The following is a 17,925-nucleotide window of genomic DNA, read 5'->3' on the forward strand; positions in this document are numbered from 1 at the left end:
GGGAGTTCTTTAAGAAAAAATTAAAAGATGAAAAACAGTAAATTAGGAATAAAAGAAAATATTTATTTAGATGAAAAAAGAAATCACAGCAAATTATAAAATTTAAAAAGGCAGATAAATGCCACAAACATCCGACATAAATCACAAACTAATGATCTTTTTTTATTAATTAATTGCCTGGCATGCTTCTCTATTACTTTTCCCCCTATATTTTTTGACTTCATAATCTCTGCCAAAGCTTTTCATATGACAATATTTTTTTCATGGAAAGGATGAATACAAAAGTCTTCTCTACTCCAGTTGATTAATTTTTTAAAATTATTAATAGTTTAAAAAAGCTTCCTCCACTTTCACAATTTGTTATTGGTGAATTTTTAGAATTGCCAAATTTGGGAAAGCTCTATCAAATTTCTTTTATATCTAAATTTTAAGATTTCTAGGTCTTTCCAGTTTTCTTGGTCAGTGACTAATATTTAAAAATTCTGTGAGCTGACAATACTAAAAGCTCTCAGGTCACTATCCTGGGTAAGACAACACAGTGGGTGGTAGGTGAATTCTCAGAAGCCATTCTTGCTCTGACACAGCTGGCAACAACTTCCAGTGACATGTAGTAAACTATGAACCACATAAATATATCCCACTGTACTCAAACTAAAGGTATCTACAACTCTAGCTGGATCCCCAAAATGCCTGTAGCCATTCTAACACTGAGAGGTGATATGGTAGAAAAATCAAGAAAGTGATCAAGTGGTCTTAACCAATTGTGGTTACGGTATCTTACTTTTGACATTTTTACAAAGCATATGACCATGTGAATGCATTGCTGGGGTCTACACTCCCATGCAAGTGTAGAGTTCTGAAGTTTGAGCTTCAGTAGCTTTGCGGTAGAGCTGGTCACCCTGACCACATTCCTGGTCACCCATAGTCGACAGAGTGGTTCTTTTAAAGTGTAAGTTGACTTGTAGACGTCTCTGCTCTAGGTGCTCCAAATCCTCTACATTTCGAGAATAAAAGCCAAAGTCCTAATAATCACTTGCAAGGCTCTGCTACTCATTGCTAACCTGGTCCCCTCCCTCTGGCTCCTGCTGCTCAACACACTCTGGCTTTTTGCAGTTCCTCTAGCATTCCCACCCCAGGGCCTTTGCTCTTGCTTTTCCCTCTGTCTGAAACTCAGTTTACCCAGATACATGCTTGTTTCACACCCTCTCTTCCCTCAGGTCTTTGTTCACATATTACCTTCTATATTAATTTCCTACTATGGTTATAACAAATGACCACAACCTTCGTTGCTTCAAACAACACACCTTTATTGTCTTACTATTCTGGAGATCAGAAGCCTGAAATGGGTTCGCAGGGCTGCATTCTTTCTGGAAGCTCTGGGAGAGAATCCATTATCTTGCATTTTCCAGTTTCCAGAGGCCACCCATATTCCTTGGCTCATGGCTACATCGCTCACATCTCCTTCTCTGACTATAAATTTCCTGCCTCTTTCTTTTCCCTTGTGGTTACTTCAGACTCAACTGAACAATCCAGAATCATCTCCTCTATCAAGACCCTTAATTTATCATATCAACAAAGTCCCTTTTGTCATGTAACCTAACATATTCGCTGGTTCTGAGGTTAAGACATGGATATCCCTAGAAGGGGCATTATTCTGCATCCTGCGTCTTCCCAGTAAGACCCTCTCCAATCATCCTTTTGAATGTTGGTTGTAGTGAGCATCTTGTCCTGAGAAGGAATGTTACCTGTGGCCCACAGGTATGTATACTGCAGTTAGAAACCTGCATCGGTCAGGGCTCTACCAGAGAAACAGAACTACTAGGAGATATATATTAAAATTTATAGCAGGCTGGGACTCTTAGGCATGAGCTGAAGCTGTGGCCCATAGGCGGAATTTCTTTTTCTGGGAAGTCTCAGTTCTGCCTTTACAGCCTTTCATTTGATTGAGCCAGGCCCACCCAGATTATCTGCAATAATCTCCCTTAACTAACATCACATGATTATGGACTATAATTATACTACAAAATACCTTCCCAGTAACACCTGGATTAGTGTTTGATTGGATAAGTGGGGTCATAGCCTAGCCAAGTAGACACATAAAACTGACCATTGCAGAACCTTTATCTGGTTAAGAAAGCTTATTACAGATCTCCATCATCTTACAGAGGTGATCATTTAGCTTTCTTTCTTTAATATACCATTATAGTGAATTAAAAAAATAAAGTTTAGTTTGTAATGTTAAAATCTATGCTTGATTCTTGGGATAACCCTCTTTGGTCATGATTTATTGGTCTTATAATATATAGCTAGATTAAATTTGCTATCATTTTATTTATGCACTGTACATCTAGGTCACTACTTTCTGGTGTGTGATATCTTTATTCAGCTTTGGTATGTCAGGTTTAGTGGCTTCAATTGAAAATGACAGAAGATTCAACCTTAGCTGATTTAAACATTGGTTCAGAGAGCTGAAGGGTAAGGGGGACGGCATACCTGAAGGCATGGCTGCATTCAGGGCTCAATGCTGTAACCAATGCATATTTTCTCTCCATCTCTTGGTTCTGCTTTCACCTTGTGTCAGCTTAAGTCTCAGGCTCCACATGGTAGGCAAATGGCTCCTCCAGGACCTATAGCCTGAGTGTCAAGGGCAACTTCTTCCCAGAAGCCACTGAAAAAAGTCTTTTGTGCTTCATTGTTCTTGACAGGATTGCATACCTGAATCTCTCCAGTGGTTGGGGAAAAGCAAAGCTTGATGAAGTTTGTGGACCCAGCCCTGGAACTAGGGATGATGTCACCTTCCCTGGAAGCACATAGAGAGTAGGGTGGAGAGAGCTTCTCCTAAGGGAAATCTGGGTGTGGTTACTAGAAGGATGAATGAACTCCAAGGAGCCAAACAGAATGGATTGGGACATTTTCCATTTTTGTGTTATGCTCTATAACCATTTAAATAACATAAGTTATTTGTTCCTTGAAGGTTTATATAACTCACCGTTAAATCCATTCTGGGCCTGATGCCATTTTTAGAAGTGTATCTTTTGATTATCTGATTTCTTCTATACACATTAGCATTTTTACCTCTTCTAGAACCATTAAGGGTATAAATAGCCTGACTGGCATGGCTCAGTGGTTGAGCATCGACCTAGGATCCAGGAGATCAAGGTTCAATTCCCTGTCAGGGCACATGCCCGGGTTTCAGGCTCGATCCCCACTTAGGGGTGTGCAGGAGGCAGCCAATCAATGACTCTCTCATCACTGATGTTTCTATCTCTCTCTCCCTCTCCCTTCCTCTCCCTGAAATCAATAAAGATATATTTTTAAAAAGGGGGGGGGGGTATAAATAAATGAAAGAAGCAGCATTTGGTTTTATTTACCAAGTCTACATTTGTTTCTCATTTCATTAATTTTTGCTTTTATCTCTATTAATTCCTTATTTTTATAGAGGTTTTTTTTCCCTTGCTGTAGATTTCCTTTTCTCAGCTGCTTGATTTTTTTTATTCTCTTTCCTGTTTTCTAATAAATGTTTCCAAGGCTGTACATTTTTCTATAAATACGGCATTGGCCTTCACAATTGCTTTCATTATATGGTGCTCTTAGTGTTGTTTATTTGTAGATAGTCATTTCAGTTTTGAGTTTCTCTTTAACCTGAGAGTTATATAGAAGAGTGTTTTAAAATTTTAAGTTGCTGAGTTTTTGCTATATTGTTTTTCTACTCTTTTGTCTTTGAATTCAGTTTTTAAAAACATTAGAGTAAGAAAATGTAGCCTATATGACTTCTACTTTTTGGAAGTAAGAGTTTGCTTCTAACAATTTTAATGGATGACCAGTTTTTATAAATCTAACATAGATATTAAAAAGAATGTGTTAAATGTGTATTCTCAGTTCAGTAACTTTTCTTATATAAATCTCAAATCAAATTTTTAAGTCATATTATTTGACTTCTCCCATAGCTTTACTTATTTTTGTTTACATGATCTATCAATTTTTGAAGAGGCATGTAGAAATAAAGTATAATTACAAGTTTGACAATTTCTCTTTGTAGTTCTCAAATGATTTCTTTCTATATTTTGATACTCCGTTGTTTAGTACAAAATTTTCTTGATAGTCATATCTTCTTGGTAGATTATAAGTGCTTCTATAAGTGCTTTTATTTTGAATTCTATGTAATCTGATGCTAATATTTCTATGCCTTTATTTTTGTTTTGTTAGCATATATTTATTTTCCATCCTTTTATTTTTTAACTTTTTGTATTATATTGTTTTAAATATGACTCTTTAAAATAACTGCATTATGTGTGGATATGTGTGGAGATATATATATGTGTGTGTGTGTGTGTGTGTGTGTGGAGATATATATATAGTGTTACACACACACACATATATATACATACAACATGTATGTTGTTGAGGTTTCTTTCATTCATCCTGAAAGTCTCTGTCATTTAACAGGAGAGTTTAACCCATTCACATTTATTGTGATTTTAATATGTTTGGATTTCTCCCCTGCTTTCTGTTTGACTGACCAAGTTTTCTTTATTTCTATTTTTGGCAAGTTATATGTACTATTTCTCGTTTTCTAATGCTCTAAATTTTTAATAAACTTATTTAAGCACTTTTTCTTCTAATAGTATTTTAAACCTCTTCCTATCTTTCATATTTTGTTGAAATTTCAGTTTTGGATATTATTATTTTACTTTATTTATATATTTTTAATGTGAATCATTTCTTAAAAATTGTATGAATATTTATAGATTTATTTTTATTTATTATTCAGAATCTTAGACATTTTCTCATTTCATTAAAAAATAAAAAAACCTGACATTCTCTTTTTGAATTCCGTTTTTGTTTTTCTGCAGTGCATAATTATTTCTTCAGAAGGAGTGAATGGGTAGTAAATTTCCTTTGTCTTTTATTAACAGAAAATACCTTGGATTTGCTTTCATGCTTGACAGTTTGGCTCACATAGAATTGCAGGTTCAGAATAATCCAGAAGTACTGAGAATTTTGTTTTTATTTTGTACATTAGAAATGTCACCAGGATGTCTTTTTATTGTTTTCTGCGTACTACTTGGTGGGTCTTTTTTATAGTTTGAGACTCAGATCTCTCTAGCTCTCAAAAATATTTTTAAATTATATCTTTAATTTTTCATCACCTCTAGTCTGTTATCTCAGTCTAGAACTCCTATAAGTTTTAGGTCTTTAATCTTCTCACATTTTGTATCTCTTTGTGTTTTCACTCTACCTTCTAGGGAATTTTCTTGACTATCTTTATGTTTTTAATTTTTAAGAATGATTTCTTTTTATTTGATTGCTTTTTTTCCCATAGAAATCTACTCTTAATTTATAAGAGCAAATTTATTTGGGCTTTCTCTGAGGATACAACCTAGAATTCTTTTGAAGTTTCCTCTGTGTTCTACATGATCTCCATTTCCTCTGAGATAAATTATTTTGGTTTTTCATCTTGTTTGTTTTCATACTCTTGGTTTGCCTCAAAGGTGATCCATGATGGTCATTTCAGGTTTATAAATTTAAAATTAGGTTGGTTAATATATTCAGGAGACTGGTGTGAGTTTCTTTTATGTCTGTGTAGACTTGCCTCCAGGATGGGCCTTTTTCTGGAAGGGAGCTGTCTGCAGGTCTGTGTAAGTGAGAGAATGCAGTGGGCTTGCTCACTGTGGAATTCCCTTTAGGAAGAGTGACAGGACTGCACACAAGCAGGCTGGGGACCCTCATGGTTTCTGAAGTAATAAAGACTTTATTCTGTATGTAAGTACTTTAATATATTTCATTCCTGAGCAGGACTGCCTCATCATCTTCTGTTTCTTTTCCCCTTTCTAATCCTATTACAGAGATTTAGTTGTTTTGCTTCTCTGGCCCCAGCATCTATATAGTCATCCTCCCTGTGTCAGTTACCTAGTGCCACGTAACAAAACACCTCACAACTCAGTGCGTTAAAAACAACAATGACTTCTTATTTCTCTCGAGTCTATGGGTTGCCTGGGCTCATTCCTCACATGGCATTGGCTGGGCTCACTTATGTTGCTGCGTTCAGCTGGCAGCTGTGCTAGGTTGTAGGCCCAAGAAGACTTCACTGCCATGCCTGGGGCCTTGGGGCTGGCTGTGTGCAGAAGCACCTAGTTTCTCCACCAGGTGGCCTCTTTCTCTAGAGTAGGGTGGACTTCCTTATAGAAAGGTGGTTGGGTTCCAAAGGGGAGTATTATAAACAGGCAAGCCCCCCCCCCCCCACTCCCCAGATTGCATCATTCTTGCTAATGTCCCATTGGCCAAAGCAAGTTACACTGCCAAATCCAAAGTCGATGTGCAGGAAACTCCACAAGGATGTGAATACTGAGAGGGTGGTTCATTGCCACCAATGTAAGTTCATACCTCACATTGAAGTAGAGCTCTCATTTTGTTTAGAAATTGGTCTACCAGGCTTCCATACCAGGGAATAAAACTAAAGATGTAGGGAGAGGAAGGGGCTGGCCAGTCATTTGTTTACTGAACAGTTCTTTACCTGATGGTTGCACGGGGCCTGCTCCCTACTCCTTGTACTTGGAGCCTCCCCAAGTCTCTGTTGAAAGAGACAGTTTTATCTCTTTAGTCAATTTCTTCTGTGCTGATTTAATCACTGCTTTTCTCCATAAATCTGATTCTGTCTTCTTTTTATCTTCTAGAAAGTCTTCAAACTTTTCTGATCTGCTGATGCCATGGCTTCTCGTTTTCTTGGGCTGACATGGCTGTATTCTTTTTTTGTATCTTTCTATAATTTCAATGAACTTCAGTGAAGAAGGGGAGGAAATTGTATGTGCTTCACACAACATCTTGAACCACCAGAACAAGCAAAAATGTTTAAGGTATATTCAAATTGTAAAAAAGGGAAGGAAAAAAAAAGTAGTGAGAGTCCCCTCACCATGGTGTGCACTCATGTGGCAGGAATGCCGAATAGAAGTGGTGGGTAGACCAGATGACGGTTTTGCTCTTCGCCAGGTCTGAGATGTTGGAGATGCTGTCTGTAGTTTCAGCTTCTTCTTCCTTGGGAACTGGGTTGATGTGTTAACGATGACTGTTTTAATTCAAGTCCCTGCTGAGACCAGGACTGACACCTTTGGAACTGGCTGTCTAGGCGATCAAGGTCAGGCTCCTCATGTTGCCGTTTAGGAAACAAGGCACAGAGATGATAGCACAGGTCACCTCGCACATCACAGCGGAACTAGAGTTCGAACCTGGGCTTCCTGGCGCTTAATCCTGCCATCTTTCCATCACACCCTTCCCTCATCTTGTCCCACTGGGCACCTCCAAGCACCCCGCAGAGAAGCCCAGAGTCTTACTGTCTGGAGTGGGCTCAGGCAGTACCCCCATTCCAGGAGACCCAGGATGAAGGATTTGAGCTAGAGTTGCCCTAAATGAGACAGATGCCTGTCTGGCTCCTCCTCCCAAAAGGCGATTATTGGAGCTGGAGATGACAGCCGGGTTTGGATCATAGACTCTCCTCCCTCCAGCGCCCTTGCTCCCCCACTCGGTTATCTATTTACCTATCTATTTATGTGAGTCTTCCCCCCACCCCCAATGAATTACGTCTGTAAGGCAGTAAAATGTTATGTATTTGCAAGGCCCATAATCTTTAAAAGCCCAGTGATGCCAGCTCCAGACAGCAGTGAGCTCCCTCCAGTATGTTAATAGATAGTATTAGGGCAATAATGAAAACACTTGAGACAAGTAAGCTCCTATCAAAAGCTGAGTAATAGGGCTTCGCTGAGTGAATCACAATGCAGAAGAGATTAAGACGTCTGCCGTTGTGCAGTGTCTATTCAGACTAACAGCTGCTCTGTTTCTGATTAAAATGGGGTTGGGGAGACCTTTCGAGCAAGTGCCCTTTTAATCCTGCACTGTCCTCACCCTGTCCACCTCCACACACAGGCACCTTCATTTGTACTTAGCTACAGCCACACACACACACACACACACGCACACAGACTAGAGTCACACACACATATTGCATCACACACGCACAGAGCCACAGTTGTGCACACACAGCCATTGGCGCTGATGCACATCCATCCTGATGCATCTAAGCACATACACACAACCACGTCCTCATGCACAGGCACACAGGCACACAAGGAACACACTCCCTCACACACTCAAGGCCTCAACCAGTCTCTCACACTCGTTAAACTACAATCTGTCACAAACACACTGTCACAGATGCATTAAATTGCAATCTGTCACATACACCCGCTTCACACACAGTCACAATCAGATCCTCAAAGACCCACACATACCTGGATGGTCACACCCACATAGAGCCCTACCTAGCAAGTCCTTCAGGTGCAGATCACACTGTGATCCCAGTTACTCATTTCCACACAACTTGTCACTGGCTGACCGTCACAAGTGCTCCTACACACATACCACAGTCATAAATACGCACATCATGTGCTCACACATACCATAACCCAGGCACATATGAAAGTGACACTTTTACACACACACACACACACACACACACACACACACACACACACACACAGCTGGTATGCAGACTTGCAAACTCCCAGCCACAACTGTATATATTGTATAAGTCACAGATGCATATGGGCACAGAAGGGCAGAGACACTGCCCTGCATGCCCTTCCAGGTCATAACCCAACAGGCAGACTTGACTAGAAGCCCAAGGGATGGTGCCAAGCTGGTTCAGCGGCCTCAAGAAAGAAAATCCTTGGGGTCAGGCATGGGGTTCCCCATTCTCCAGTCCCTGCAAGGCTGTAGCGTGAAGGGGTAGCTGGAATCATTTCTGTGGTGCCTGAGTATAGACCTCTGACCTTGAGTGGGACTGCTGATTTAGACTGAGGAAGACTCAGAGCTGTCTAAAGATAAAACGGCCTTTAGGAGGTAGTGAGCACTCCGTCAGTGGGGGTGTGCATGTGGAGGCTGGATCCTGAGAGACCACACACAAACGAAGCAGAACTGGGACAGGCCTGGCAGGGGAGCAGGTTCAGAATAAGCCACAGGTGCCCAGGAGCTCTACCAGGGTCTGCAGCCCACCTTTAGGGGCCTGTATGGATGGCAGCCTTAAAGGGTCAGGGCTTAAGCAGACCCCAAGGATCATATCCAGAGGGTGATGCTAAAAACAAGAGAATTAAGAAGTGAAGTCAGAAAGCAGAAACTCAAAACCTATATGGTTCAGAAGAGCCCTTTAGAAGTGGCCTGGTAGAATCTGGGTTCCAGGAGCTTGTCTGGTGCTTAAAGTAGCCACAGAAATCATCCACCCACTGAGTCTCTCCCTTGTTGAACGGCAAGTATCTCTAGGAAAGACCATGCTTTGTGTCTTTGGGTTCTCCCTTCCATGCTTTGTACAGTGCCTGGTGCATAAAACATTTTCAGCAGGCTTTTGTAGTATTTGAATTCTGTCTCTGCCTCTGAATTCATGGTCTGGACTTGACCTTCAGGCCCTACCTGGCCCCTGAAGCCCACCTCCCCCTCTAACTTCCATGATCTGATTTACCTGCAGTAGGTCTCCTCCCGGTTCCCAGGCCCAACCCTGCTTGACTTGAGGCTGAAATCGTAGGGCCTCCAACCTGGCTTTTACGTACTTGATCCCAAGTCTCCCTACCAACTGCTGAGCTGGCATCGCCTCATTTGCCATCCACAAGGCTAGGTACCAATCCAGAACCCATCCAGCACCCCAGTTCTATACTTCACATTTTCCCTGGCCAGTTCTCAACCTTCATCTTACCTGAGGTGTCATTACCCTTAACACAGATGATCTCTTCCTCCCCCTTGAGACACTTTCTTCATTCGTCTTCTAGGGCCCCACACTGGCCTGGCTTTTCTTTCCCTGTGATTCTCCTGCTCAGTCTCTACTGTTGGTTCCCCCATCTCCCCAGATTCTTAATGTTGCTCTGCTCCAGTTGGTCCTTATAACTCTTCTCATTGCCCACCCTCACTTCCCAGGGGTCTCCTCCAAGCTCATGGTTTTAGGTACTGACTTTCTGCTGATGATTCAAATCTCAAGTGCATTTCTTCAGCTCAGACCTCTGCCCTGAGCTCCAGACTTGTGTATCCACCTGCTTGCTCAACATTTCCACCTGGATGTCTGTTACACATCTCAAACTTTAAACAAGTTCCTGATTACCACCTCCAACCTCCTCCCGTCACAGTCTACTCAAACTTGATAAACGGTAACTCTAGAAATGGTAACTTACAGCTGCTTAGACCAAAGACCGTGGAGTCATCTCTCAACTCCTGCTCAAACTCAGGCTGAGCCACCCTCATCTCTCACCTGGATCACTGCAATAGCCTCAAACTGGTCTCCCTGCTTCTGCCTTTGTCCCCATGTCCCAAGGCTCTAGCTTCTTGCCAGGTTCTTACCTACACCCTCTTCTGACATGCCAGCCATAGGCTGAGGGCCTTGACCCATCAGGACCTCTCCTCCCTGTGTCATCCCTAACCTCTTGTTCCCATTAGCCTGGCTCCCGTTCCTACTATTTTGAACTTCCAGATGGTGATGTCATCTGAGAAGCCACAGAGACAGCACTTCTGTTCCTGCCTTCCCTGTCTTTTCCATCTGCCCTCTGTCACTGTAGTTCCAGCATTGCTGTGCCTACACTTAGCAGTCCTGAGCTAAGAAAGACCAGGCTTAAATCCAGCCCCTGGACCAGTACCTTGGACCCAAGAGCCTGCCAGGGCATGTGGATGGGAGCATTGAGAAACTGGGACATTTCTTTTGTGATAGGTCCTTACATTCCCCGTGTCCTTTAGACTTCACAGTAATCCTGTGAGGCATGAATAATTTCTCCTTCCTATAGGTGAACAGAAGGAGAAAACAGAACTCACTTGACCGCAGCTATACAGCTAGTCAGGATGGGGACCTAAGTCACCTGGCCCCAGTGCTCCTGCTTCTCCCACTGCTATGATGCTCAGAGATCAAGTCCCCTTCCTCCCTGCCCTTCCCACCTCCCACTTCCCATTTATAAAAAGGGCACTGAAATTGGAGGTGGGGACTTTTTTCCAAGGTCACAGAGTGAGTCAGTCAGTGACCTAGCGTGGTGGAGTCCCCAGGTCTCCAGCCTGCCCTGTTCCCCAGCGAACCCAGAGGCAGGAGGGGGCACCCCCCCCAAGGCCAGGCCCTCCTCCCCTGTGGCTCAGCTCCTGACTCCCTGAGGTCCAGAGCCCTAAATAGAACAAGCCGTGCTGTCTCCCTTCTTGGGGAGGGGAAGGCAGCTGTGGCAGTGGTGGCGGGCGGAGAGAAATCTCCCCTTTCTGTAGATTGGATCAGTCACTCTCAGAATTGATGGCAACGGCTTCATCACGAAGATCTAATGCTTTAATTATGTTGTGACATGACCTGACATGGGGGTGGCATTTGATGGATTTTCTGGTGTCATCAGCGTGGCCCTGACATAGGAAAGTGGCAGAAGGCAGGGGGTGGGGGAAGAGGAAGGGCTCCCAGTGGGAGATGTGTCCTCTCGGGCCCCCTCCGCTTCTCCCTGCTCCTTGACTCCCGGGGCAGTTCTGTGGCAGTGGGGACTCGGGAGAGGGGGAGGAGGGGCAGGAGAGGGTTGATGTGCCCTCCTGGGATGGACTGGATCCTGGGAGGAGGCTCAGTGAGAGTGTGTGAGTGTGCATACGCGAGCACGTGCCTGGATGCACAGGGACATGTTTGAGCAGGTGAGAGGATTCAGATCCGTGTTGCAGACGCAACAGCTGACCTGCTGTGGGGCAAGGTCTAGGAGGTGAAGGGTGGGGGTGGGGCACTGGATTGGTCTGCAGGTACTGGGGCTGTCAAGAGGCAGAAGGGGTGGATGCACGCAAACAGCCCTGGAGGGCAGGGCTGGGAGCAGCCGCGGGAAGCTCTGGGAGGTAGGCGTAGCTCTGCATTCTGCATGTATCTGACCACGGACCAAGCAGCCCTGGGGGGGGGGGGGGGCGGGCTGTCCCAGGCAAAGCCTGCCAGGGCCGATTCGGAGGGCATTCCTTTCATTGGGGGACACTTTATGACTAATGACCTCTGGGCCAGGATTTCCTGTATTGGGCCAGGATTTCCTGTGTCTGTGGGTGAGCCGGTGAGTGTGCTTATCTCCCTCACATTTTCCCCTAGCCCAGGGTCCAGCTCAGGGTTTTGCAGGGTCCCTGGTATGGCAAGAGTGAGAAGCAAGCTGCTCCTTTCAGAACCAAGCTCCTTGCCAGTAGACTGGTGTGCATAGCCCCTCCTCTGTCCCCTCTCCCCATCCCATTCTGGCAGCGAGCCCTCCTTTCCCAAACTGGACGGGCTCCAGGGAGTCCCAGCCCTGAGCCAGGTAGAGTGAGAGTGGAGGCTTAAAGGGGCAGGGGAGGGGGGATGCCTGATGGTGGGGCCCCATCTGGGTCAGGCACTATGCAGGACCCTTGCAGGATCCTCATGACCACCTGTAACGGTTATTCCCCAACTTACAGCGGAGGGCAGTGAGGCACAGAACATGACGTTTCCTGCCAAGAGTACATGGCTAGGAGGAGTGGATTGCATTCAATTTGCAAATGTTTGCTGAGTGACTCCTGTGTGCCAGGTCCTGCAGAAGAAGCTGCAGATGCGAACTGCAATCCCTGACCTCCAGAAGCACAGCATGTGCCCACAGCCCTCTCTCTCATTCAATGTCACTGCTTTTTCCACTGTTCCACTCTGCCTTTGCTGGGAGCCTGGGCTCAGCAGCCTGGCGTGGTGTCAAGAGACGGGGTCTGGTTCTGGCTTTTCTAGTCACCAGCCCTGATCTTTGTGGAAAGAAGAGCCCAAGAAATATGAGACTGGAAGGGACTTTCAAATTCTGTTCAGTGTTACCCTTCTCATTCCACCCCACCCACCCTCATGGTGCAAGAGGAGAAGAGAAGACGACGTGGGCCAGGGTCAGTCAGCATGTTAGCACAGGAGCCAGGATTACGACCCTGGGCCCCTGACTCCTGGGTCAAGTCTCAACCATGTCTGCATCCAGGGGGCAGTGCTGCTGGTCATGGTCATGAAAGGCTTCTGGGAGAGCCTTGAACTTCTGGAAAAATGAGTTAAAGAAAGGCCAGCCAGAGAGAAAATTCCCAGGGCCTGAGAGGATTCTTACTGCCTGGGGAAAGCTCTGCAGTCCATGTCCAACCCTCAACCTAGCTGATCCAGCCTCCGTGACGGATGTAGAGGCCTGACCAGCTAGGTCTAAGGTTGGCCACTTCCTGCGCTGTGTCTCAGAGACATCAAAGTATGGAGAAGACAGGAGCTACGGCTTAGGTATTTTCTAGAATCCCCTGCACAACTTGATGCTCTGAAATGATGCTGCTGGAAGATGTGAGGAAGGCCTCGCAGGTGCAGGTGCAGCACATTGTGTGTCTGGGCATTCACAGAAGCAGGTGCTCACATGTGCTGCCTGGAGCCTGCTGTCCAGGGGGGTGGTAAGGCTTTTGAGCAGCCCCATGAGTTTGGATTCAAGGGTCTGCACAGGTGAGGGCTTCTGAATAAGAGCTGGGCCAGAGAGGAGGCGCCAAGCTCCTTGCCAGTCTCCCAGAGGGCTCGGTGACTGGATGTAACCAGGTGTTTCAGGGTGACTGTGGTGCTATCGTATGCCTAGGTGCGCCCTGCTGGCTGGCCACTCTCCAGGGCTTAGTTGTGGCCCGGCATTGTTGGGTATCCCTGTGTGAAGGTGTTCCCAGGTGTAATTGTATCTGTCCAGGCTGGTGTGGGTGTCTGTTCTGTCTGCGCCTCCCATGCGTGTAGCTGTGTGTGCCAGCCTGAGTGTGTGTCTGGATGCAGCTGTGTGCTTATGAATATAGCTCCAGGCATAGCCCTGGCCCCCAACATAGCTCTGTGCCACACTGTAGCCACATTTGCTGGGATTATGTGGTCCTATTTGAGACTGTCTCTGGGGTAGCCTTAGTCCTATGGCCTGGGGCTCTGGGCTTCAAGGGCTCTGTAGCAGGTGGACCCCATCACAAGGGGCACTATGCATCTTCCTAAACCTTCACTGCCAGCTGGTTCCCAGTGTGTGGGCAGGGTAGGCTGGAAACTGGTACAAAGATCCCCTCGGGCAGGCCCAACTGCCTCTGCCTTGAGGTCCCTGGGAAGTCCCAGGGCTTCTCTTAGAGTTTGTGCCCAAGGGGAAGGGAAAGGATGTCATTAAAAACCCTCTGTACTAAGTCTCATGGGAGGAGTCCATAGAGATATCTCTTCCAATGGGCTCATTTGACAAACTAGAAACTGAGGTTCAGACAGGAATAGATCGAATCCCAGGATTATATCCCAACTCTGAGATAAAGCTGATGACACCAAATGTGCAAATCGCACTTCAGTTTCCATCTCAGGCCTTAGTAAAGTGCCCCATTTGACAGATGGGTGTTGACAATGTGCATGGAAGCTACCCTGGCCTGGGATTCTGGTCCTTACTCCATCACTTACCTGATATGTGACCTTGGGTCATTCACAACCTTCTCTGGGCTTCTTTTTCTCATCTGGAAACTAAGAGAATTGATGGGTTTGCTCTTCAAATCCCGTTTCAGCAGGGGCCTTTTCGCTCCCAGAGTTCAGAGGTAAGTGCAAATCTGGGCAGTTATGTGCACCTGCTGGGTGACCATTACTCAGGGCTTAATTATGGTGGGTGCGAAATATAGCCCAGAGGTGAGAAGGAAGCCAGGCCCCCTGATCCCTCTCCAGGGCCCCCTCGACCCACCCCAGCAGCTGACCCCACCCTGCCTCTAGGCCATTGGGTGTCAGTGCCTCATTGATATAGCCCTGTGGTCCTCCCTAAATCTGTCTTGCCGTTTCCTGAAGTCACATGCCTCCCAGGCCCATGCCAGGCAGGTACTGGGGCTGGGGAGTCCTCTCCATTCCCTTATTTAGTCCAAGTAGGAACCTCATTTTATAGATGAGGAAACTGAGGCTCAGTGGAGTTAAGGAATAATAGGTATGGCTACTATTTTTGAGCCTTCCTTGACTGAATGCTGGACATTCATTGAGGAGAGTGGAGGATGACTAGTCAAGCCTCCAAAATATCCGCTCAAATAGTGCCAAGACCAGCATGGGATCCGCCAACCTGATTTAGACAGCAATTTGCATACAATTTACCCAGAAAGCTGCACTGTGAAAAATATAATTACTTTTTTAATATTCTCACTCTGATGTGAATGCTTACCGCCCGGTAATGAATTACTTGCTTAATGAAGATAAACCTGAATTGGAGATGCACTTCGGAGAGCTGCCGGGGCAGCCGACTTGATGCCATCAATTGCAGCTGTTAATCTCTGAAACTGATGCCCTTGTTGGTGGGATCAGAAATCGAGGGGAAAAGCTCTGAGCTCCAGGACTCTCGGTAACTTACTGTGTGACACTGGTGGAGTCACTTAGCCTCTCTGTGTCTCAGTTTCCTCATTTCTAACAAGGGCGTGGGGGTAAGATAGAGTCGTTGAAATGTAGGCATGAAATGGACCTTTAATCAAGAAGGAAGGAACACTTACAGTGGGTCAGGCGAGAACCAGAGGGAGGAAGCGATTTTTCAAAGACACAGACTGAGAGGCTTTTGAACTAGAACTAGTAGCCTTGACTTTGCTCTTAATTGCTGCACTTGGATTACTTCTCCTAAATGGCCTCTAAGCTCCCTCCCAGCTGCTGCTGATGGAAGAGGAAGCCAGCCTGGATGGAATCAGATCCCCATATGAAAAAAGAAACAAAACCTGTGGGTAGGTGTGGCCACTGGAAACTGCCTGTTCTTGTACCTAAACTGCCTGTTCTTGTACCTAATGCTGACCACTCTGGGACCAATCAAAGTAAGAGGCCAAGACTCTTCTAGCTCTCTTCTCCAGCATTTTCTCAACACATACACCCAGGTCAGGGCTGGGGGTCCCAGGGCAATATGTCAACAATTTAGTAGATATCTATTTACCACCCTATACGACAAGGTGTTCTTGTGTCTAGGGACACAACTATAAATAAGACCAATAAGGTCACTGCCACAGGGACCTGAAAATCCAGGAAGGTGTGGTGACCAGGTAGCCATAATAAGTGAGTAAACTAAGGATAAATTTAATGTCAGCTAGCAATAAATGCTACAACATTTTAAAATGGATAATATGATATAGACCCATTGAAAAGGCTATTTTGACTTGTTGGTAGAAAAAATAAAAAATAAAATAACCCCCTCTGAATGTGATACCTCAGCTGAAAATCTAAATGATATTAAATTTATCAGGAATGTGGCTCCTGGTGAGATCTGAAAAGCAGGCAGGAGCCAGATCAGAAATAGCCTTATAGATTATGGGAGGGACTTTGGATTTTATTCTTAGTGCAAGGGGAAGCCATTGGGGGTTTTCATGAGGGGAGGGATATAATTTATTGACATTTTAAAAGATAATTCTATAAGAAAAAATGGAAAATCTGGATAACTATCTATTTAAAAAATTGAATTTATAATGTAAAAATTTCCCACCCAAATGGCTTCACTGGTAAATTCTATTAAATATTTAAGGAATAAATAATGCCAATCTTACACAAACTTTTTCAGAAACTAGAAAACAAGGGAACATACCCCAACTAATTTTATGAGCCCAGCATAATCTTTCTGCTAGTATTTACTTCTGTACAACTATTCCAAAAGGTAGGAGCTTAAAACGATAATTTCTTATTATATTTTATGATTCTAGGGGTAGGATTTTGGACAGACCACACTGGGGATGGCTTGCTTCTCTATGTTCCACAATGTCTGGGGCCTCAGCTGGTGACTCAAATATCTGGCAACTGTAACAACTGGTCCGTCTCCACATGACCTCTTGGTTAGCTTAGGTTCCTTCATAGCATGGTGGCCTCAAGCTGGTTGGATTTCCCATATGGCAGCCAGGGAAAGTGGGAGCATTCCAAGTGGCCTGAGAAGAAGCTGCAGAACATCTCATAATCTAGCTTTGGAAGGGCACATCTATTGGTCAAGCAAGTCATTAAGGCAGCCCAGATTCAAGAGAAGAGAATTAGACTCTACCTCTCAATGGGAAAGTAGCCAAGAATTTGCACCAATCTTTAACACACCTCTGATGCCAAAACCTGACAAAGACATTTATAAGAGAAGAAAATTATAGCTTGATGTCACTCATGAACAAAGATGCAAAAACCCTTAACAAAATATTATCAAGTCAAGTTCTAGAAATATACAAATAAGAGAATACATTATTGCAAAGTGGGGTTTATTCTAGGAATGGAAATTTAACATAGAAAAAAACAGTCGATTCAATTCACCACATCAACAGAATAAAGAAGAAAAGCCATAAGATCATTTCAATAGATGGGAGGAAAAAAAGAGCATTTGACAAAATTCGACACTCATTTATATTTTAAAAACAAAAAACAAAAAACCTCTCAGGAAACTAGGAATAGAAGGGAACATTCTCAGCCTGATAAAAGACATCTATGGGAAAATTACAGTTAACACCATACTTAATAGTGAAAGAATGAACGCTTTTCTCATCAGGAGCAAGGCAAAGATGCTTGCTCTCATCACTTCTATTCAGCATTGTACTGGAAATCCTAGCCAGTGCAATAGGCAAGAAAAGGAAATAAAAGGTATAAAGACTGGAAAGGAAAAAGCAAAAGTGCTTTTATTTGTATACCCTAAGGGATCCTCAGAACTAATAAGAGAATTTCACATATTTGCAGGATACAAAGTAAATATACAAAGATCAATTGTATTTCTGTATATGAGCAGTAAGCAATTAGAAAGGGGAAATTTGAAAAAATGTATTTATAATAGCATAAAATATTTAGAAATAGATTTAGAAAAAGACATGCAAGACCTCTATAGTCAACACTATAAAGCAGTGTTGCAATAAAGACGATCTAAATAAATGTACTGATAGACTATATTCATGGATTGGAAAACTGAATATTGTTAAGATGTCTGTTACACCTAAACTGATATGGAAGGTCAAAGCAATCTC

Source organism: Miniopterus schreibersii (assembly GCF_964146895.1).
Source record: "Miniopterus schreibersii genome assembly, chromosome: 8".
Lineage (NCBI taxonomy): Eukaryota > Metazoa > Chordata > Mammalia > Chiroptera > Miniopteridae > Miniopterus > Miniopterus schreibersii.